This window comes from Chanodichthys erythropterus, chromosome 7 (assembly GCF_024489055.1).
Source record: "Chanodichthys erythropterus isolate Z2021 chromosome 7, ASM2448905v1, whole genome shotgun sequence".
NCBI lineage: Eukaryota > Metazoa > Chordata > Actinopteri > Cypriniformes > Xenocyprididae > Chanodichthys > Chanodichthys erythropterus.
In genome coordinates, this window is record NC_090227.1 from 36,759,237 (window position 1) to 36,783,362 (window position 24,126).

General features: G+C 36.4%; 1 protein-coding gene across 13 annotated transcripts in view; it reads left to right on the forward strand.

Annotated features, from left to right (window-relative positions):
• The first annotated feature begins 6,592 nt into the window (after window positions 1-6,592).
• The window catches only part of mef2aa (myocyte enhancer factor 2aa), a 104,014-nt gene continuing 86,480 nt past the window's right edge, over window positions 6,593-24,126 (forward strand). For 4 of the 13 annotated variants that reach the window (XM_067390445.1, XM_067390436.1, XM_067390438.1 and 1 more), the window contains exons 1-2: window positions 10,641-10,941; window positions 14,718-14,860. The gene's annotated coding sequence lies outside the window, so the exon portion shown is untranslated. Of the gene's footprint in view, window positions 6,857-10,639; window positions 10,942-14,573; window positions 14,595-14,717; window positions 14,861-24,126 lie in introns of those variants that run through there. The other 9 variants (XM_067390440.1, XM_067390442.1, XM_067390443.1 and 6 more) reach the window with 6 other exon arrangements.

Here is a 24,126-nt window from a genome sequence, read left to right on the forward strand (position 1 = left end):
AAAAAAAAAAATTAAGACACTGTGACATGTAAAAAAGATCATTCACAAGAATGATCAGTTTTACATCATCATAAATATGATACCACAGTGTGTTTTATGTGTTATATCTGCTGACGTATTGTCTTTGGAAAAATGTTACCGGACCACTATGATTTCAGCGTGATTATTTGATGTATTACTTCTGGGTTTAACATTTGGAGAGTAGACAAGCGATTCCACAGATCTTTCCATCTGCAGACAAAGCCACAGTGATTACAGTCAGGTTATAAGAGCAAGTGAAAATCACATGGGAGTTTCCCCTGAGGATCTGGCCCTCAGCATTTTACACAACTTTGAGACGTGAATCAGCATAAGCATGTTGTGATGCTTCAGGAGTGAAAAAACAGAAACTTTGGTTTTGTTTGCCCTCAGAGTTTAATAGTTAGGGAGAATGAGGAGCATTGTAACACATTGTAACTGTTTTTGTGTGCTATGTGTCTCTAGTTTAGAAAATACATACAGTACAAGTAACAGTGTTTGGGGTAACATTACAAGTAATGTGAGTTACAAAATCAGATTACTTTTTTCAAGTGACAAGTAAAGTAATGTATTACTTTTACTTTTACAACAGAATACCTGAGTTACTTTTTCAAATTTCCCATATATTGACTGACACCTGGCCTGTTTTCATGAGAAATCATGAGTAAGTGCAGAGGTGTTGTGTGAACATGATGGTTATTGTAGTTCAAGACTAAATGTGAACATGCATTTACTCATCTCACTTGCACAAAAACATATTCAGTATTCCTCAGTGTGAATATAAACATCAAAATGCAAACTATTAAGCAAACCTATAATAATTAAAATGTTAAATGATACATAATTTATGTATTTAATCTCACTTTATTAACCATTGACTTTGCAGTTGACCTTGGGGGATCCAATTCAACCATACTAATAAGCAAAAATGACTTTAGTTAAACCAAATTGATCTCTTTTTCTTTTGAACTTTCTTCCCCTTCTCTTTTGGTGTGAAATGGCCTTTACATTTACCAAAAATATAACTTTTTATTTTTATTTTTTTATTTATTTTTTTATTAAAAAATAAACAACCAAGTCAAGCAGGTAAGGAAACGTAAGTAACACTTTACTTTCCATAAAAATTAACTATGTAATGCTGTTAGTTACTATATTAGGGAATAATGCAACATTGTAACACATTACTTTTAAACTTTCCCCATCACTATATATCAATGCATCTGTGTAAGACAAATATCCTTATCAAAAACTTTATAAAGTAAAATAACGAGCTTCTGGCACGACAGCCATCTGCATACAACCTACGTCCAAAATGCATTAACTTCCATGACGTAGTACACAATGACATGACGTACTACGCATTATAATGTAGGACATAGCATAGTATGTCATGGCGTAGCATACAATTTCATGGCATTGTTCACTACTTTGCGGAAGTTAACAGTTTTTAGACGTAAGTCAAATGCGTATATGGCTGTCGTGCTGGAAGCTTATTATTTCATTTTATAAAGTTTTAAATAAAGATATTTGTCTCACACAAACACATCGATTAAATTCAGAAGGCCTTTATTAAACCCCCGGAGCAGCGTGGAGTACATTTAATGATCGATGGATGCATTTCAAATGCATCAGCTTCAAATGCTTCAAAATATCATCCTCCAATCACTCGCTTAGAAGAGCCAGGATATTTGTAATATAACTCTGATTGTGTTTGGCTGAAAGACGAAAGTCATACACACCTAGGATAGGGTCACTGTGATTTTGCCAAGTAAGACATGTTCCTGGATCAACATCTTTGTTGATCCTGGAACAACATTCCAATCAACCAATCAGATTTGAGGGACAAGTTTACCATTTATATCAAGTTTAGGCTTGCATCAATGTTATTCACCTATCTTTCTCCTCTGATTTTACGGATAAGTTATGGGCAGGATTGGGTTTAGGGGTAGGAATAGGGTTAAGACTAAATTTTCAGATTGGAATGTTGTTCCAGGATCAACAAAATATGTTGATTCAGGAACATGTCTTACTTGGAAAAATCACAGTTACCCTGGGATAGCGTGAGGGTGAGTAAATCATGGGATAATTTTCATTTTTGGAATCCCTTTAAGCAGCACAGTGATTTTCAACTGAAAATCAGAATATTAGAATAATTTCTGAAGGATCATGTGACACTGAAGACTGGAGTAATGATGCTAAAAATTCAGCTTTGACATGGCAGAAATAAATGACATTTTAAAAAAAGAAAGCAGCTATATTAAATTGTAATATTATTTTACAATATTACGGTTCTGCTGTATATTTGATCAAATAAATCCAGCCTTGGTGTGTGTGTATATATATATATATATATATAAGACTTCTATTGGTTGCCTCAGCAGGGTGTTGGTCATGTATGATTGTGATTTCACCTACCAATAATTTCTAATTGGTTAAACACTCCTATTCTTAGTGCCATAGCACTTTTGCAGTGAGTTTGAGCAGTAAGGGAAGTACAGTACTTGTGTCAGGTGTTCAATGAAAATCTCCTCTATAAACACTTTGGTCTTGTGTTAATGATTTTAGTACAAGGTCTTTGTGAAGTGATAAAAGCTTCTGTGTTTTAGTTCTGTGTTTGGCCTTATTGATCAAATGCTTTTTATGGCGTCTACCTTACCGTCCTAACTTAAGGTACTGTAAAGTGCACAAGGATATTGATTGTTCCTATTACCCTTTTTGTTTTTCTTTTTAATGCTATAGTGTTCAATATTTTGGTTGATAACAGCCTGGATTAGATAGAGGGCACTTGAATACAAGCAAAGGCCATCTGACCAAAACATTATCAAGAAGGTTATGTCAAGGCACACATGAATGATTTATTATGTGTTGTACATTGGAGATTAGATAGGATCTGAAAATAACAAACAAGCAGTTTTGACCACATGAAAGCATGGTGTTTATGTAGAAATATAATTATTAGGTCTTTTCTGTCAGTTTTATTGCATTTAACTAAGTGAACAGTTTAGCATTGTTAAACTCATTTCTGTTCTTTGCTTCAGAGCTTTAGATCACTGTGTGGAAAAAATGTCTGGAACCTTACTAGTTTAACAAGAGATAAGTACTGTTGATGTGACTTAAGTTTCAATCTTGTTTATCAAGTAGATCTCTAGTCACGTTACCCGACAGCTATGTGTCAAAGTGAATTAATTTGAGGCCATTTTGCGAGATTAATTAAATGATTCTTGATATTAAGGTCTGAATGAAAAATGGGAGGAACGGTTTCATTTCTGACCTTGCTCAATTTTTAATGAACTCGCTACGGCTCGTACAAAATGGCTTTGTCTTATAAATGGTGCTGTACAGTAACTTCAACAAATGGTGGGCAAATTAAAGAGCTTTTATTGTCTCTGGAAGCAGCTGTCTGTAAGTCGTTGAAAACGAGACAATGATACAATAACCTGCTTAATTTATCAGGTGTGGGGGAAAACATGGAAAATAAAAAAGTTGTGAGAGTGTCAGCTGTATAATTACAAACTCAGATATTAGTTACATTAGAAAGAACAAAAGGAGAAAAACAAGTTCTGATGAAAAAGTAAAACTTCAGAGGTTTTGATTAGATATGGTACATAGAAGCATGAGCATGTGACAGTTGTGTGCGGTGCTGCGCTACTCGGTACTGGCAGGGCATGCTCAGTGTTAATTACGTGCGGTAATGAGAGAACAGAGCCAGACTGTGAGACACAGGGTATTTTTAGAGCCTCTGCAAAGTTATCCAATGCACAGACTCAATCTGTACCATACTTTTGCGCTATTCAAGTTTCTCTCTTTATTTTGCCATTCAACCTTTAGGCTCTGTATGCTGTGATAAAGATAATTTATATCTATGGATGCTCAAATTTGGACAAAAAAGCTTACATTTTATTAAAGAATGCACTATATAAAAAAATATTTTCTTGATTTGTTACGGCAACTTTGTTTTCTTTTGTCAGATCAACTTAGATAAGTAATGTGGTTCAGATAGCATAATATTTTGAGTTTCTATTTATTTAACCACTCTCCTTCATTGTATTAACTAATTTTTTTTATTTCATTGAACTCAAAATTTTAAGACAACCAGGTAACTTACTTTTTTTTTTAAGTTGAAGCAACAGTGTAGCATTACAAGTAACACTTTACAATATGGTTCAGTTCATTACCATCAGTTAATGCATTAACTAATCCTAGAAGCTGTGATTGCCAGAATAATTCTGTAAAAAAACCTGTAAATTTTACAGTATAAGACTGTAATTTACAAAAAAAAAAGAAAAAAAAAGAAAATGCAATTTAAACCAGTAAATTCAACAATGCACACTGCTATAAAATATATTTGTACCTTTAACATATACTGACAACCACCATAATAATGCAGGTGGTAAAAGAGGAAGCCACATCATCATTAAGAAGTTCATCTCAAGTTGCTTTTCCACAAGCTGAATTGTACTGGTATACAGAGGGTGCAGGGTCATTCACACAAACACAAAATACCATCATGGTAACACACATGACACTAAAATAATGCAATAAACATTCGTAAAACAACAGAAGATGTAATATAAACCCAAATGTGCATAACTGATAACAAAAAGTATTAAAAAACATAATAATTTAAACTAAATACTTTCAAATGTAAAATTTAAAGTTATAATTTGACTTGCCTTTTTTACTTCTAAAAATTGCATATAAAGGGTTCCCCTTTCACAAGATGTAATGTAAGTCTCTGGTGTCCCCAGAATGTGTATGTGGAGTTTCAGCTCAAAATACCACACAGATCATTTATTATAGCTTGTCAAATTTGCCCATATTTTGGTGAAAGCAAAAACACACTGTTTTTGTGTGTGTCCCTTTAAATGCAAATGAACTGCTGCTCCCGTCCGTTTTCCAAAAGAGGGCGGAGCTTTAACAGCTCGCACTTCAGTTGCTCAACAACAACAAAGCTGGAGAATCTCGCGCAGCCAAAATGAGGATTGTCAGTAACGGTGTTCAGCCTTACATTGTTCAAACCGGAGTCGACACTGATGGAGAGACTCAGGAAGAAGTTACAACTTTTAGAATGAAACTAGACGTTTCTGAACGGTTAGTGGATGAATTTATGCAGTTGTGTGGATTCAACTCATCGACTAGCATGTGCCGTCATGTTAATCTTTTGTGCAAATCCAGTGTTGAATTGACCCTCGTTTGTGAAGCAGTCTGGCGTAAAACGACGGCATGGTAACAACACTCTACAACAACAACTCTTCCTTTCTCTAAAGCAGCCCAACATGGTCTCACCCCCTTTGTTGTGTGTTCTCGGGGGCAGGGTTTATGTAAATTTTAGGGTTAGTGATGTCACTAATCTGGGAAGAAGCTTGTTGTAGTCCCTACCAGCCATTTGTTGTAGTCCTTAAACAGAGAATTCTTTAAAAGAAAATATCTCTCTTTGCATTGAACTTTGAGCATTCTAACTTTGCAGATGTTGTTTATACTCAAACAGCAACATTAAAGTAAAAAAAAAGTAAAATCAAAATCAACCACACCTTTAACAGTATTTTGCTATAAAAATGACATGACATGTCTGGTTAGATCTTTTACAGTTTTTCCCTGTACGGTTACAGTTAACAGTTTTTGTCTGCAGCATTTTTACAATATTTTACAGTTAAAATTACACTAATTTTTACAGTGTATTTTTGGAAAGTCAGATTACACCAGAATCTACCTTTGAGGAACCATTTCTGTGCACAAGTTGGGAACTGTGGACAATGAGGGAGATATTTGAAGCAGTTTGGCTAGTTCTGTCTAGTTCTAATTGTAATGATGTGTTAATCAAGAATCTGCTGTCAAAACAATGACCTTCAGTGTATTTCTGAGTCCAATTGAGCCTGTTGTTCAACAAGACTCTAAGAAAGTTCAGACAGCTCTAACTTGACTATGGTGCTCTAATAGTCTGTTATAAGAGCGATATTATAAGATCCTTTATTTAATTGGTGGCATAGTATCTAAGCAGTCTCAAGCTATTTGTGGTCTGGTACAATGCTGAAAATGTCAGCTGTCTTCTATTTGAGTGTTTCATAAACCCTAGTGCAATTCTCTGTTTCTTTATGAGCTATCAATACAAAACTTTAACTTCAGCTGGCAAGCACATATATGAAGTGCTTCAGCTGGCTTATTTTGTCATCATTCTGTTGAACCCAAGGCAATATACAATTTGAAATTTTGCTATTTGGTATTTAGATGACTTCCATTGGCAGTTAAAATGATGCTTGGAAATATCGGTGGCGGTACTGGCGAGGCTTTATTATGAGAAAGCGAACCGACAGGGAGTTCTGCGTCTTTCCTTCCTTCTTTCTTGCGAACAGTCAGGCATTGTTGTTCTCCCATCACTTTTATTAAGAATAATAACAGCACAAAACACATCTAACACCCTCAGTATTAGTGAGTGACAGCTGCGGCTGGTCCACCACTCCCCTGAGCCAAGCCCTGTCACATACACGCATGCCCAGCATGTCAGCGTCCATCTGGGATCCTACCCTTCAAACTTCTGTCGCCCAGCTCCCTTCCGGCAGAAAGACCCAGGGACAAGAGTGTGAAGTCAGGCCTCACAGGGGCAAGAAGAAAGCCGTCCAAAGCCAGCTGGTCTGGCTTTGAGGAAAGCAAGAGAGATAGAAAGCACAAGAGAGAAAGATAGAACGTGAGAGAGGAAGACAGACAGAAAGAGACAGAGAAAGAGAAAATTCAAGTAATAAAAGGGAAAATAAGAAAGTAAGAGTGGCACACCTGAGAAAGGTACCTGAGGAAGGCCTTGGCAGCAGGTTCTGTGAAGGTAATCGATCATCTCAAGACACAGGTGAGATACACAGAGGGGGAGGGGCAACCGGGCAGATGTATTGTATTCAAAATATTAACACATGACCTGACTGACTGCTTGTGATTGGTAAGTAACGGGGTAATGCAAGTAGAGAAATCAGGCTTAACAACGTAACATTAAATGCATGATAGATATAAAAAGAAAAGTATTTAGAAAAGTATTTTAATGTATATATTTTTTTCTGTTGTTTTTTCTCAGTCTTATGAATTTTCTTCATAATAATTACACTCAAAGTAATTACAAAATCTTTTTAACTAGTAACTTTTTTTTTTTTTTTTTTTTTGCAGGATTGCACCAATTTTTATTTTATTTGAATAACATTTTCATTCAGATTTAGAGGGTTGAAATTGTTAATAGAAGAAAGGCAGGTTTTCAATTAGGTTTCCAGCTTATTTTGGTTCAGTTTTGAAGTATGGGTAGTAATATTTAGCTGTCTACTGCTTTCCCTGCAACACACTGATTTTTTTAAATTGCTTTAAACAAAAAAAATATTTTTGCATTTCATATCTTTTCATTACTTACCGGTTATTGTACAAAAGGCTCATTTACAGCTGATTAAACAATAAATTAGGTGTAAGAAGAACAAAATGTGTTTCTTTCTTAGCTAATCTCTAGATCACAGGTGGCTGGTGATCATTGTGGTTTGTTAGGGTTCTGGTGCCAATGGGTGTTTGCACAGGGGATCCGGAGTATGCGCCTAGCCCTGATGGGACTATTTTTATGCACAGCTCCAGCTTTACAAGGCTTCAAATAGAATGTGAAAAAATGTGAAGTCACAGAGGCCACATAATCAGGGATTTCATCAATATCTATAGCCATTTTTAGGGGATTACTTACTGCAGTGCGAGTTTGCTGTGTTGCTATATCTTGTATTGTATAAGATTAAGATTACTTATCTCAGATGGCACTGGCATAGGAAAAAGTACATGTCTCAGGAAACTGATATAATGAAATACTTTTACATGGACATCTGTACAGTTTGTCTGGCTTGAGACTGTTGAACTTTTCATGCTGGTTGTGCTTTTTGTGCCACTCTGCATGTAATTGATGACTATATTAAAGCAAAAGTCAAATTACACATTATTTTTTAAAATAGTATTTAGTTTAATTAATTTGATAAAAATTAACAATTTACATAATTTAGGTTAACTTGTGGCAATGGTGACATAATAACCAGTTTAAAAATAATCCATGCATAAAAATCCAAAGAAGGATCAGCGAGGAAAAGACATTTTTGCCATAAAAATTCTGCTAGAATGTCAAATTATTTTCATGCTGCATACGTCTGTTTACTCAAAGTAGCTGCAAAAAAGTAAATACATATTTATATTTACTTTTTATATATTTACATATTTATTATATTTTGATTGTTATCTGAATCCATGATAATTGCTTATTATTACTATCCAAAATTTGTGTCCAGGTGCAATTTGAAGTCAAACTGTACTGCGCATTAGGAAGTCTCACTTTAGTTAAGTAATAATATAACAATACTGATTCCAATGTAAAACAATCTGAATTGTATAAATGTGTATCATTTATGAAAGTCCCAAACTAACTCTAAACTGGTCTTTTTACTGCTTTGTTTTAACATGTTGTAATTCCTGCGTGTCCCATTTCACATGTGGTAAAACGGTGGTAATACAAATTCCCTTTAAGTCCCAGCAAAAACAACTCCTGTTCAGTACCACACCTCTTGCACAGATCCTACAACTACACGTGACTCTGACACATGCAACGTAAAACGCAGCCAGCCTCTTTTATCTGATTGGTCAAAGACAAGCCGCTGTGGGATCGGATTGGATGAGAAACATGTCACTTCAAAGGCACTGACCCTATTGTTACTGTTGTTTTATAGAACTTACGTCAATCGTATCTAAGGTAGTGCCTGTCTAACGACCATAATAAATATTAAATTGCTTTGCACGTAACGGGCTTTTAGCAAGCACCCAGCAATCTTTGCAGAGGAGAATTTTACCCAATACTGACGTCTTTTTTACGTAGCCTATTAACTTTTTTTCTTTTTGCGCGTCAGTCCTTTAACTATCACTTCCTCGATTCGATGACATGAACATATAGCCTACTATTCAGGTTGTTTCCTTGCTTTCTCAAACTGTTAAACACGGTGATGTCATGATCTGGCGTTTCCTTTCCTTCTCTCCTAAACTGTCGCGCTCACTTGTTTGTCGCTTTTACTTTTGACAGAAACACATTGTAGGACTTCTTTCGTGTTGTTTTCATCTTGCTTATCGCAGTTCTTGAGTTTTTCGTATTGTTTTTAAACTAGAGATGAGACACGAGTAGAGTAGGAGGTGGAGGATGAGGAGGCGGCGTTTTATGGCAAGCCAATGAAACAATTATTCTTTAAGTCTATTTTATTTTTATTTTTAATTACTAAGAAAATAGTCCAATGGTGACTAGTTTCACTAGTAATTATTCTTTGCTACTAGCAATTATCCTAAATTGATCCAAATGATAATATTTTTGTCTCATTGATCTATATGTTGACTTAATTAAGATTTACTGCCTGTGTATTCAAGTTATTGGTGGTAGTTTTTTCCAGTTTTCAACTTCTTTAGGAACACTTATATTTTAGTTATTCCAAAGTTAGGCCTTAGTATATGTAAAACATTTTCAGCTGGTTAAACTTAGAAATGAAAGTTCACCTGCTGCCTTAAAAATGTGAGTTAACTCAACACAACATAAGTTAACTCCACTTGAAGATAATCTTTGTTTCAACTCACAAATAGTCAAGACAATGCATTATTTTAAGTTTAATTTTTAACTTAAAATAATGCATTGCCTTGACTGTTCATGAGTTGAAACAAAGGTTATTTTCAAGTCGAATTAATTCACATTTTTAAGGCAGCAGGTGAACTTTCATTTCTAAGTTTAACCAGCTGAAAATGTTTTACAGTAGCAGTTAAATAGACATTAGTTGCCTACTATTTATTTCTGATAATGACTTGAAATAAACAGTTTTAAGACTTTAATCAAACTATAAAGTAGAAAGTAATATGGCGATTGAACCTAGTTAGTTTTAAAGGCCCGCAGAAGTGTCTTGGAACGCGCAGCATTATTCAGTCTGTTGACGTAATTTAAACTGAAACAGGTAGACAGGGCGATATATTGAACAGCCCCGCCCCTTTTTAAAAATAGCCAATAGTGTTTCGTTTATATCACAGCACGGCCAGAGCCGTTAAACTCAGTAAAACTTCTGTTTCCTTTTAATATCTAACTGTTTATCCTCCTAATCCCCTTTATATCACTTTAAAATATAGCATTCTGTGCAGAATTCAAACGGGTCCGATACCTTTTGCAGTTATGCTAACGTCAAAACTGACTTCATTTGCGTCTTTGGAAAGCATATTTACACTGTCTGAATCGTTCCCTATTCTCTATATAAATGAATAAATAATCGATTTCAGCCAGCTTCAGTGTCTCTTGATAGTGTAGGAGGGGGCGGGACTTCAGATTCTAGAGAGCATTTGATTGGACAGAAGATTTTATGAGACGCTGAAGCGCGATGTGATGTCATGGAAATCCGGGATCCATTTTAGATGAATAATAATAATAATAATTCCTTACATTTATATAGTGCTTTATAAAGCGCTTTTACAATTGAAGGGGGAATCTCCTCAACCACCAACAATGTGCAGCATCCACCTGTGGAAGTGAGAGACTGTAATATGCTTATATCTCCTAAATGCGAATTTTGTCATTGTTTTGGAGCACACCAGCTTATCCATAACATTAAAGCTAACATATTTATGCTAAAAGCTAAAAAAAATAAATTTTGATTTCAGGGGGACTTTATGGAATAGGCTAAATGTTTAAACGGCTTGCCGTAGGAGGTTGACTCCGTCTAGTGTTCGTCATATTGGGGGAGGAGCTTGTGTTGTGACAAGAGCGACTGCTGCTTCTTCTGAGTTTGTCAGCCCAGCTCCCGAAAATAGAAGCCGTGTGTCAATGTGACTGAAAATACATTTATGTCACAGTGTATCCACGGGAGTCACTGATACACAGTATCTATATACAGCGAGGGGGACCGCGAAGAAAAAAAGGTGAGTCGCAAAAATAGCAACAATGTTACACAGCAGCGGAGTCAGAGAGAGAGAGAGAGAGAGAGAGAGAGAGCGCGCGGAGGGAGTCGTGGAGTGAGAATGGATGAGCGCAAATTAAATGCGTTACAAATCGTTTGGGAAGCTAAACATGTTTGTCATGTGTGTGTCTAGTGGTCGGCAACACGTCTGGAAGTGTTTGGGGTTAACTCGCGAGCACCTGACTGAAAGACAACAATGTTTTTCGTGCTCGTAATTCTCTGTGAAGAAGAGCTCGTGCGTGGTTTTGGGTTCAGTCCACTTTGACACTTGGCATAGTTACGCTGTAGTCTCGCATCATTTTCCGGGCGGTGTTGAATATTTCTTCAGGGCGACTAAACATGAATTATATTAGTCATGAAAGTCAGCAGATAGTAAGATTTGTACACTAAGTGTACAGTTTGCGTGGATATTGTACTTTAAGACCGTTAAGCTTTCACTTCTGAATATCACTGGTTGAAGAGGGTCACCTGCAGAGGTTCAGAACTTCAGAACAGGGCAAGTTCAACCTTAGAACCAGTGCAATATAATGTTTCTTGACTTTGTTTTGTCTCCTAACGTGTCTGCAACTGTGGTTAAAGTTGCTCGTTAGATAGCCTAGCTAATTTATTCAATTCTCTTTGAAAGGAACAGTTGTTAAAAGCACAGACAAGTAGATATACTAATTCATCGTACTTTAGACAATATAATTTGTGATTAGTAAATGTTTTATATGTTTAGACACAGTCTACCACGCACAATCAACAGGGTTAAAATGTAGGACATTACCTCCGGATAGCCATCCAAAGCACGCCCGACCACTTTATGAACATTAGAGAAAGTTAGAGATCATTTGTTATGCCCAACTTTGAGAATGAAAAATTGGAAGTCGTAACAATTACCTATTCTGTCTGAAATCTAGATGGTGCTGGTCTCCTGCAGAGCTTTGGATAGTTGAAACTAGGAACAGCACGAAGTGTTACATTTCTGAAGCGTCGCAGGTTATTGGAATCTCTCATAATGTATGTTAGTGAATAAATTGATGCTATCAATTATTTTATAATAGCATATTAATTTCACTTGTGATTTAATGTGATTCATGAGGTCACAAGGTCTTGTTACAAATTAGTGAGAGGTCTAGCTATTGTGTGGTACATGATTGTGACTCATCTGCAAGGTCATACTGCAGGAAAGTTATTAAATTACATATAATTTCAATTTAATTTCTTTTGAGTTTGTATTGTCACTAATCGACAATGGGGTCATTCCCTAAAATATGGCCTCTGTTTTGGCCTCTCAGAAAAATTGAAAAAAAAAAAATCTAAGCTAATACAATAAAACTGTTCAGTTTGAAGAAATAGGCTAATTTGGTGTTTGTCTCAGCACCTTCATAAATGCTTGTTTAAAAATACTACCTTTAGTATTTACTTTACTTATGGAATAAGACAAATGATAGCATAAAAACATGATCAGATAAAGCTAGTGCTTTAAATGCATTACCTTTATGTGCAATAAGCATTTCATTGTAAATCCTTTTTTTTTTTTATTGTGCTGCATGTCTTTTCTGTAAGAGCTGCTGACTTTGACATGCACAGTGAGGGAACAGCCTAATCATCCACAGGCAGAGAGTGTAGTACTTGTGCTTGTAAGATTGCACATGCCTCTGTTAATGGCCCTGAAGCCCGCCATTTAGTTATCAGTAAAGTGACTTGCCTTAAATGCAACATTACAAGATGATATGCCATTTTGACCTTCACAAATGTTTTAGGTGTATCAATTATAAATATTTCACATTGATAAAGATTGATAAAACTAACTAATACAAAAGTATACCATATTGTCTTGACCTTTTGTCTGAATGTCAAAGGCTAAATGAGGCTGTGTTCCTAGGGTTGTTCATTGCTTGTGTCTGACAAGCGTTGTAATTATGAGACGCACAAGGCAGGCAATCAGGTTATGGTACATCATCATGAAAATGACCTCAGGAAGAATGTTTGTCTTGTCCCTCTGATTGTTTGGTTTTTAAGAGGCTTACAGCCAGTGGTCAGGGCCCATCACACTATAGATTCATTGATTAGTTCAATATTTCAAGCTGCTCAGAGAGATGGTATAGCCTAATATAGAATGAAGTGTTTTGTACCCCCCCAAAAAACAACAAAAAAACATGGGTCTTGTGCCTTGTGCATGAGTGCATGTTTTGGATTTGGCCTGGAGCACATTTATTTGATGTGTCCAGGCATGACATAAGTAAATAATAAGTAGTGTTATTTAATAAAAATCAAGCTTTGGACTCACTTTAACTACTATGTACTAACATTTAAATGTATGTATTGTGTATTTTTTGTGTGTATATTTATTGTGTGTTTATATTGTACACGCATATTATACTGCATGCACATCTGTAATTAATTTTTATTACATCTATAATTACAGCATTTTGCAAAAAGTATTGTGTGTATATATAAGTTTATATATATATATATATTTTTTTTTTTTTTTATATATATATTTATAAATAATGTAAGTATATTAGATAAAAACACCTAATACAAAGTCGTACAGAAGCTTTATAAGTGTATATGAAGTATGTAGTTGTGAAGGACAGAGATTTATTCAGCCGTGGCGTCAGAATTGGTTCTGTATTATTGTTTGATTAGCCTGTTAACATTAGCTATAACACACGTTTTGTTGCAAACCATGATAGAGATTAAATAAATGTGTTTTGCTGCCCTCGTTTTTATCTGAGGTACATTGTAAAGATTTAATATCCTAGTCAAGTGTATAATATACCATCACACGTTTTCCATCTGGCCTTCTGTGTGACTTCATTATAGTTTAATAAGTCCAGACTAAACATGGGTGCAAAGTCAGCACTGAAAACATCACACTGAAATTCAATAGCTTTCTGTTTACACACTTGACAATGAATTAGTCAGCGAAGGAATTCTTTTAATATTCTGAATGCAGTTCACCCGACATGCCCCGCTACAAATCCGATAGAGCACAACATCACACTTGAAATTGGTGTCCTGCTGTGCTCTGTTAATAAAGCATCTTTTGTTTATGATTTTTCTTTATAACTAGATCCTGACTACACCAGTGGTATTTTTTGTATATGAAGCTTCTTTTTCTTCTGTACATTAATTGCATTTAAATCGCTCCTCTTTTCGACCCCAGTCACTGCTAATGTAGTTGAATAAAGTCAATCAGTATCTAATATGATTTTCAGTTTAGACTGATGACTAAATCGTCATTCTGACATGTGACTTCTTGTGTCTTACAGCTTGAGATCAGAGCACACTTGGGCTGTAGAAGTTTTCTCAGGGCCACTTCTTAATATTTCTCCTTTAGGCTTGCTGTAGACTGTAGTTTACTCTTCATCTGGTTTAACGCATCAGACTTACAGCGTATGCTATACAGTGCCTTCTGTCAGTATGCATTGTCCCATGGGCGTCAGCCCATGCCTATGTCGTTCTTGTGAAATAAAGTCAGCCGTGGTGAAGTCGAGCTCCAGAGGTGGTGATTGGTGTTGCACAGGGTGGGGGTTAGAGCATCTCCCACTGTGCTGTTCATAGCACTCCAATCTCACAGCCTGCTCTCAGCTTCTTCCAGGAGAGAGTGAATAGAGAGAGTCTGGAGTGTGTGGGCGAGTCTGATCTGCAATTAACGCTGGTTGTCAGAAAGAGAAGGCTGGCGTTTACACCATGCTTCTGAATCACTGAGCGAAACACTTTTCCTCTTTTCCCTTCCCCCTCGAACAGGGCATTTTACCCGAGGAGGAGAAAGCACCAGGAAGCTCCAAGTAGAGAGAAGCACTGAAAGCAAAGGAAGAAAGAACGTAAATAAGACTTGAGCTGGATATTTTGGGTCCAGGACTGAGGATTGTGCTGCTTCGTTTGTTAGGGTAAGCCCAGCTCTTCTTCTGTTCCTGTCAAACAATGCTGCATCTGTTTTAATTATACAGAGTCTCACTTTTTTTTGGTATTAAATCTAATGAAGTAAACATGATACAGTGCCATATGGTCAGTTGACATCTAATGTTGAGTGCCTGCCATACTCTACATGAACAATAGGATTTATATGGTGAAACTCGGTTGAAAACAAGTTGTTGGTCTTGTTTCAAATAGGAGTTACAGTGGCATTGCAGAAGCTGTAGTGTTTAATTTGACAGTTAATTTCACGTTAGCTGAATTTAAAGTGAAACACCCTGTTCTTAAGTGTCTTATTTGAGTCAGCTGCAGCTGGCAAAGGATGCATTGTTCAGTCTCAAAGTTAGCCACAAATGTTATTTAACAAGTGGAGGCTGGACATTTTCAAAACAAGGGCACCGGTATGTAATTTTGTTAGTCTGTACATTTTTGTTTTTAAAAAGAGATTTATTTATTTATTAATTGCTGCTGAAAATGTAATGCAGTCTATTATTGAGAGACCAAGAATGTGGAATTCTGTAAAATCTGTATGCCTTGTAAAATAAAAAATACTGCTGTGTTATTGAGGATCTTAAGCGAAATGTTCAGTGTTTGCTGTCATATATTCTCAACATAAACCAAAACAAGTCACAACAAAACCACTCAATGACATATTTAATGACACATTTGTGCAATACTTACTGGAAATAGGCCGGCTTCAGGGGACGTCATTGCATTTGACGCGTCATGCTCATTACTTGTTCGAACGCTCCTGTCGCAGGCCCATTCTTTTTCCCAGAGTGTGAAGACTCTTTAGCAGTTCTGTTCTAAATATTTTTCAGATCAGCCCTATGGAATGTGCCATACTTCTGCACCATGTCCATTAAATCACGCTCGGTTTTCTTTTTGTGCAAAGGCTCTCTTTCACGCTTGCTCAGAGCAGCGTGATTCATTGTTTATTGGAACCCTATCATTGAGCTGGAGATTCCAGCATTCTCCCGTGAGACCTGGAGGCAGGATGCAGAATCTTGAGCCCAGCAGATAATGTTTGAGCCATAGTTTGCTTGTGTGGGCAATGTAGACCTTTTTCCCTCCTCTGGGAACATCTCTGAGGATTTTTTTGTTCAATAAAAGGCGTATAAATGGGCTGCTTTTATCACCATAAAGGGCAGAGTTATGAATATGCATCCGCATGCATATATTCAGTTGATTTTAGTCTGCGCTGACTTGCCTCTCTATTATCTGTGGTTTTTGGATCGGCTCTCTAACCCAGTGGAATGTACGATGTCCCAGCGGGGTCACCCCATAAGTAGCAGCTCCAAAACCAGAAACCTCTGGCTGCCTCCTGTCCCACCACCACTCCACATTGCCACACTTTTGATTCTAAATAAGTTACCAGAGGATATGGGGAACATGTTAGGCAAACAGAAAAGCCATCATATAAGACGTGTATCAAAATATTAGCTCCTCATTTAACTCGCATGCACACACAACTGCGTCTGTTGCAAGCTGTAAATAGGTTTCCATTTCGCTTGCCAAATAAAACCATCTATCAGGTTCTTAGGCTCCTCAGTTTTAGCTTTATTAGGCAGCTTCTTAATATGTAGTGATGATGATTTCCAAACCATTGGCCTGGGGATTAGCATCCAAGTTGGCACAGGCATCCTCACCACATGAAAATACAGCTCACTTTCTGACATGTGGATAAGATTTCAGAGTTAGTATTGGATAAATCGTATTTAAAGTGTATAGCCAGTGTTGCAGAATGGCTGGGGCAAAAAAGCATACACAAAATTATAATTAAATAAGAGCATGTGAGAGGGACTTACAACTGAGAATTATCTGGCTAGACGCGCGTCAGCTGAATGTATTCCTGTTTCTCTATTTGTCACTCCCTAGAAAAGCCTTCGGGTCTGCCTGGGTCATCAAGAACAGAATTTAGGCAAGAATGCTGGGACAAGTAGTCAGTGTTACCCAACCAAAATGTTTGTAAATACAAACTTTGTACTTCCATCTTTGTATAAATGTGCAAGAACTTTATTCAGTTGTCAATAATCTCCATTTAACTTCTGACATTCATTAAAGGGTATTAAACATTAATGACCATCTGAAGTTTAATGGAGACTCTGTAGTCTGAGAGTGCCATAGCTACACTGTATCAAATTTCTATTTAAACAATATAACAATAAACAATATAAGCATTTAAAGGATTAGTTCACTTCGGAATGAAAATTTCCTGATAATTTACTCACCCTCATGCCATCTAAGATGTTCATGTCTTTCTTTCTTCAGTCAAAAATAAATTAAGGTTTTTGAGGAAAACATTGTTTTGGGGTACAACGGGTTTAAGGTCCAAATTGCAGTTTCAGTGCAATGTCAAAGGGCTCTACATGATCCCAGCTGAGGAATAAGGGTCTTGTCTAGTGAAACGATCGGTTATTTTCTAAAAAAAAAACAAAAAAAAAAAAGGTATACTTTTTAACTGCAAATGCTCGTCTTGCACTGCTCTCCAAAGCGCCACGCATTACATAATCACATTGGAAAGGTCACGCATGACGAAGGCGGAAGTACCACGGTAGAGTGAATATAATATAATATAAGTATATAAGTATAAAATCGTCCAACATCATTATTTTATCTTTTTTTGTAAAGGCCGTTTGACTTTGTCTTTGCCCAATTGCTCCTATGTCACGCGTGACCTTTCCAATGTGATTACATAATGCGTGGTGCATCGCAGAGCTATTTTTATTTTATTTTATTTTTTTAGAAAATGACTGATCGTTTCGCTACATAAGACCCTTATTCCTCAGCTGGGATCATGTAGAGCCCTTTGAAACTGCACCGAAACTGCAATTTGGACCTTAAACCCGCTGTACCCCAGTTAAGTCCACTATATGGAGATCCTGAAATGTTTTCCTCAAAAACCTTAATTTATTTTTGACTGAAGAAAGAAAGACATAAACATCTTGGATGGCATGAGGGTGAGTAAATTATCAGGAAATTTGAAATCTGAAGTGAACTAATCTTTTAAAAGAGTGGTCAAAGTTTCCAGAGAACATTGTATTGTTTGGTTGAAATTTTAATTTACAATTTGGTCCTTCCCTGCATAAAGACACAACTTTACCCATGAAACCCAATAGTTTCTGACCACACATGTTTGATGTATCAGCATTTTTAATAGCAAATACCATCTGCTGTGAATAATCTACTTCTTTAGTGCTTCACGACAGGAAAGCTACGTCTGCGTTGTCTAAAGAAATGGCTAATGTTGACCTTTCGACTGCCCTGCCCTTGGCTGTGACCTCTGGTATTAAGCCACCCCATACGGTCCACTCAGCACATGTGCTGCTGAACAGTGCAGAGCGGCTTAAGGATCGACAACCTCTTTCCTGTCTCCTTTGCCCTTCCTGAAGATGCGGTCATGTGTGAGGACCTGGCTTCAGGTGTCCCCTTCGATCTAGGCCGTGGCTGGATCCTCGGCATCACGGGTGTGAGCCTGGAGCCAGAGCAGCAGCCCAAAGCTGCTAATCCTCTTTCCCTACTGATCCGCTTCCTCTCTGCCTCCTCACCCTGCCACCATGCCGCCCTCTCAGGGTTAAAAGGGCAGCATAGGCAGGAGTCCCATGTTACTCAACACCAGACCAAAACAAAACAAAAACCTTCAAGTGCTGAACACTAATCCGTGTAGTCCATGGAGGGTAACTTACCGTAGATTATCTCATTTTGTGGGTCAGCGATTAGCCTTGACACAAGCGTCATTATGAACTCCTATGAGTGCCGGTTTATCTTGAAGTGCCACTGTGATCAGGATTATGTCTTTTATCTGTTGTTGCACTTGTCATCAGAGTGCCTCTTTATCCTCCTGGGAGCCAGCAAATCATTTTTGTCCTCTGTTGGGGACATTTGTTTATGTTTTTATAAATTCGCTGAGAACCTACATTCCAAATGTGTGGTGTGTCATAAAGATGATATCCTGAGATTTTCAGAGAAACCAAATGTTTGAGGTTTTGGCAATGACAAAGACTTTTCCCTGATATAACATAACAATTCAAAATATTTTATAAGAAGAGGAAAAATAGGTTATAATAATGATAATGATAATAATAATAGTAATAATAGTAATAGTAATAGTAATAGTAATAATAATAATAATTAATAATAATTTGTTTATTTAATATCAGTTGTATTTTATTTATTTCTTGTTCACTGCTTTTAAAAAGTTTGAGGTCAGTAATATATATAACTTTAAGAAATTGATATTTTTATTCAGCAAGGGTGCATTAAATTGATCAAAAGTAACAACAAACACGTTTTTAAGTTTACAAAAGATTCTACTTTTTCACTTTCTATTCTATTCTGTTCTCAGCTGTGATAATAAGAAATGCTTCTTGAGCATCAAATCAGCATATTTCAATGATTTCTGAATAATATTTCACAATATTACTGTTTTTCTGTATTTTGATCAAATAAATGCAGCCTTAGTGAGCATAAAACACATTCATTTTTAAACATAACAAAAACAAAAAACAAACAAACAAAAAAATACTTACCAACCCCAAACTGTTGAATGGTGAATATAAATTGTTTATGCTTTGTTAATACTCTTTTATGATTACAATATTCTTTGTAGTACAAGCTGTCCCTAAAGTATGTAAATATATATATATATGCGTGTGTTTGTGTGTATACGTATATCAGAAACTACCTGTTTTTCAATTTTAAATGTTTAGTGGAAGTTCAAATTGTCAAATTTCAACAATTTTTTTTTCCTTCTTTGCTGCATGGGCCAGAAAGTTAAATTCCACCCTTGTTTCAGTTGTCTCTGAATAGATAATTTTCAATTGCACAATTTTAATTATTATTTTAATACTTTATACACTTTTGCATGATTAATATAGTAAAAGTGTTTGAATTACTTTCTTAAAGTGAGACAGAGCATATGGGAAAGAAGAACTTTTAAAAGCTTGTGAAAGTCCTCTCTGTCAGGCCTCCATGCATCACGTGATGTCACAGAGGGTACATGTAAGCAAGTGTGGCTTCTGAGGTGGGCTCGTGTGAATGTGTGGTAGAGACAGGCACGGCTGATGGCTCGGAGGAGTGACGCAGTCTGCACCTGTGTTCCGCCGACCCCCCCACTGTCTCTCATTACCTCTGCTCTGTGGGCACTGATATGTGCTTCAAACTGCATGCTCAGGATATCAGCATTGGATGTTATTGTGGACACACCTTAAGAGAGAAACATGTCTCAGTGGAACCATAATGCCGCGCTTGTATTGTTTTGAATCGGCATCCCTTCTGGCGTGTTGTTTTTCTTTTATATCATAGTAGGTGGTTTTTGAATGTGATGTTGTTTTCATGCCTCGTTATTGCTTTCTGTCATAATCGTGTTTGTAGTTTTAAGGAACTGTTATCGAATAATGACACATCATCTGTCATTTATGAGTGTTGAATGACATGAGTGTCTGTAATGCTTTCAGCTCAAAGACAAGCGCTTCTGAAGCGCAAAATACAATACCAGCATTTTTTTTTTTACTTCTTTCACAATCAGTGATGGCAAAAAAACAACAAAAAAACAAACACAAAATCACTATAGTATAGTATAGTGCAGTGGTCACCAACCCGCCGATCGCGATCGACTGGTAGATCTTTATCACTGTCCCAGTAGCTCTCGAAAATAACAGAAACATGAGTGCAAAAACACATTACATTTTTCCAGTCTTTGTACTGAATCTATTTTTATGTTATTTTTGGGTAAAGGTAAATAGCCCACATCATGTCTGAGATAAAGGTAAAAAGCCCACATCATGTCTGAGTCTGTAAACGGCCGTTAACAAGAGGCCAAAGACGTTGAAGACAGACGCGAAGAGGAGAAAATTCTGTAGCAGGCAGAGCAGCTCACTCCGAATAAAGTAGCAATTTATAAGCGCAGTGCTGCTTTGTTAACAGCAGTAACCAAGGAAACGCTGTATCACTGCTCTTCCATAGGCGCCACCTGCTGTCAGTCTCATTCAGCCTGTTTGCTGTTTTTGTTTCATGCATTTTTTGTATGTAGCATATAATTTCACAAAGATAAAGTCAGACCGTGCAACCAGTATCGGAATCGACCAATTTGCTCGTAAAAATAAAAACAAATTAGAATCTGAATTGGACATGAAAAAATCTTAAATACAATCTGGGCTGTCTTTTTCCTATCAATTCTTCAATAAGTAGATCTTGTCTTTCATAAAGGTTGAGGTCAGTGATCTTGGGCTTAAAAAGGTTGGTGACCACTGGTATAGTGTATAGTACTGTATGTGTTTGTATTGCAGTCACGCATTGGATCATTGGATCACACAATTTTTTATCATTTTTAATAACAGATTTAATAATTTCTCTTCGTGGGGGGACTCTTGATGACATTCAATAAATAACTCAATATTATTTATTTATTTATTTATCCATTTATAAATCTATCTTTCAATAAGATGAACTGAGCAACCATTGTATCAGATTTGAAATGTTTAATGTAAAGTAAAATTAAATTCACTTAGTTACAATCAATTACAAGTACAATTTAGATAAAATTAAACAAGGCAGAAATGTTCACTAATTGTGAAATAATATACAAATAAAAAAATATAGATTTTTTTTCAGCAATATAACAGTACATAATCATAAACAACAATATTTTAGGTTTTTGCTAAAACTATATAAAAATATTTGGCAGATTAATAATTTGGGTCACACTTTTTTTTTTTTATTAAGGAGCCCTTGTTACAGTATACTTATAATTACTGATTAATATTAATTTGATTGGCAAATGAATCATAATCATAATTTTGAATCAGTTAACAGAAATGGAGCATTTAATTAACAGAAATTACTGACTCAAATGCATTTGACATCCGAGGCTAAATAAAAGGTGCATTAAAATCACCACAATGTTGCTTAATTTTATAGTGCCGGGATACGAATTGTGAACAAATTGTGGAAAATTCGATAAATTGCCTAGGCCTATGTCACAGTCAACTGAAAGCATGTTTGGCATGTAAATCATAATAGCAAAACCATCTACTTGTCCTGGGTGTGTCTTTTTTGTTTAACAAGAGTCAAGACTTTCCCTATTGCCAGAAGCACAGTTCTCTCTTTAAACTCACTTGAACCTTACAGAATGATAGAATGAAAATGCTAGATAGAGTAATTCATTGACTCGTGAAGGAAATAAAACTATGATTAATTACTGATGGAAAAAGATCATCCCAAAAGAATGTTGTTATAATTTGTCACACTGTATCAGTTAATCATGAATGCGCATTGTTGCGGTGCAAGTCAAGTCAGAACCTGTGGCACAGTAGGAAATATTGCAGCTGTCCTTCACAAACAGGAAGAAAAGAGGCCCTCATTTGTGTTTTTCCTAGTTGTTGGAGAGATGTGGTGAGTTTGTGGCTGCAAAAGGTTGTAAAAGATGATACATGAAACCAGAGGGCCATACTGTATACTGTTATTGGTGGACATGTAATTATTGACTTCCCCCTCTTTTTTTTATTTATTTATTTATTTTATTTTTTTAAGTTTTAGCACTGACATATTCTGACCACAAGCAAAACATTGAAGAACCAATGCTGGTGATTAGGCATTTGCATCATTGTAATGACAGGCAGATCTGTTCAGAATATAAAATTCTACATTGCTGTCTTTTGTACGCCGCGATTCCTCTCTAACCCTAAACACATGTCCGATCTGGCTGTGAACCCTGCCGATATACTTTTGGCACACTGTCATATCTGACTGTGAGGGGGTTTTAAATTACCCTAATCCCCTAAATTTGTGAAGACGTTAGTCTAGTAATATATGACTCCAGTGATTTGTCAAGGCCACCTGGAATATTTTCCATCTTTCCACTGTCTGTAGCACACTGATAGCAGGATGTCCATGTAAAAAGCTCCATCCTGGATGTAAATGGAGCTCTTTGTCTTAACTGTGCTGAGAGGGAAATTGCCCATGCTTTTAGATCCATATTCAACACGATGCTATTTCAATGGGTCTTTTATTTTACTGGTGTTCAGCTGAAGAATTCGACTACAGCAGGGTCCTCTTCCATCTTGATTTTTATTCTGTTGCCGGATGGAAACAGTCTCAAGCTTCAGAGAAACATCAGCCTGCTTTCTCTCTATAAGGACCATTAAGTTAAAGGGTTAGTTTACCCAAAAATGAAATTTCTGTCATTAAGTACTCACCCTCAAGTCGTTCCAAACCCGTAAGACCTTTGCTCATCTTCGGAACACAAATTAAGATATTTTTGATGACATTTGAGAGTTTTTTTTATCCCCCATAGAAAGCAACATAATTACCGTCATTCAAGGTCCAGAAAAGTAGTAAAGACCATTAAAATAGTCAATGTGACTACAGTGGTTCAACCTTAATGTTATGAAGTGACGAGAATACTTTTTCTTCACAAAAACACAACAAAAATAATGACTTCATTCAACAAATTCGTCTTTCCCCTGTCAAATCACTTCCAGGTTCTATGCCAGACACTTCATAACATTAAAGTTGAAACACTGTAGTCACGTTGACTATATTAACAATGTCTTTACTACTTTTCTGGACCTTGAATGATGGTAATTAAGTTGCTTTCTATGGTGGATAAAAAAAGCTCCTGGTTTTAATCAAAAATATCTTCATTTGTTTTCTTTTGTTTTCCTAAAATGAACGAAGGTCTTATGGGTTTGGAACGACATGAGAGTGAGTACTTAAGGACAGAAATGTCAATTTTTGTGAACTAACCCTTTATGTTGAATTCAACACTTTTCATTGCAGATCCTAATGATTTAAAACCAGTATGACATGACTCGACTTACAACGGTATCTGATAGCTTCAAGTGCTTTGGTTGTAGTTTAAATTTTCTCTCCATAGTCTTGTATCCCATTCTGAGGCGTAACTGAATATTGTGAATAGTTAACCATAGTAAATCTTTGTAGCTTGTGCATGTTTTATTAGGTTTCCCCTTTCATTGATTTTTCACATTGATTAGATTAACGTTCACAGGTCAGCAGCGTCTGTCTATTTATCAATTGGCTTGCCATGCCGATACCCCGATATCGTAGTAAAGCATGGTGAGATAGGTACGGGCTGAAAGGCTCATTCGTTTGGGAGCTGATATGAAGTAGTTGACCTCTGCCATGTAAGGAGAAAGAAGTAGAAGCCAGGATAGGGAGGTATCAGTTTTACAGGCATGACATCACCCTCCCTCTGGTGCTGGCACTTTACGGTGAAGGAAAA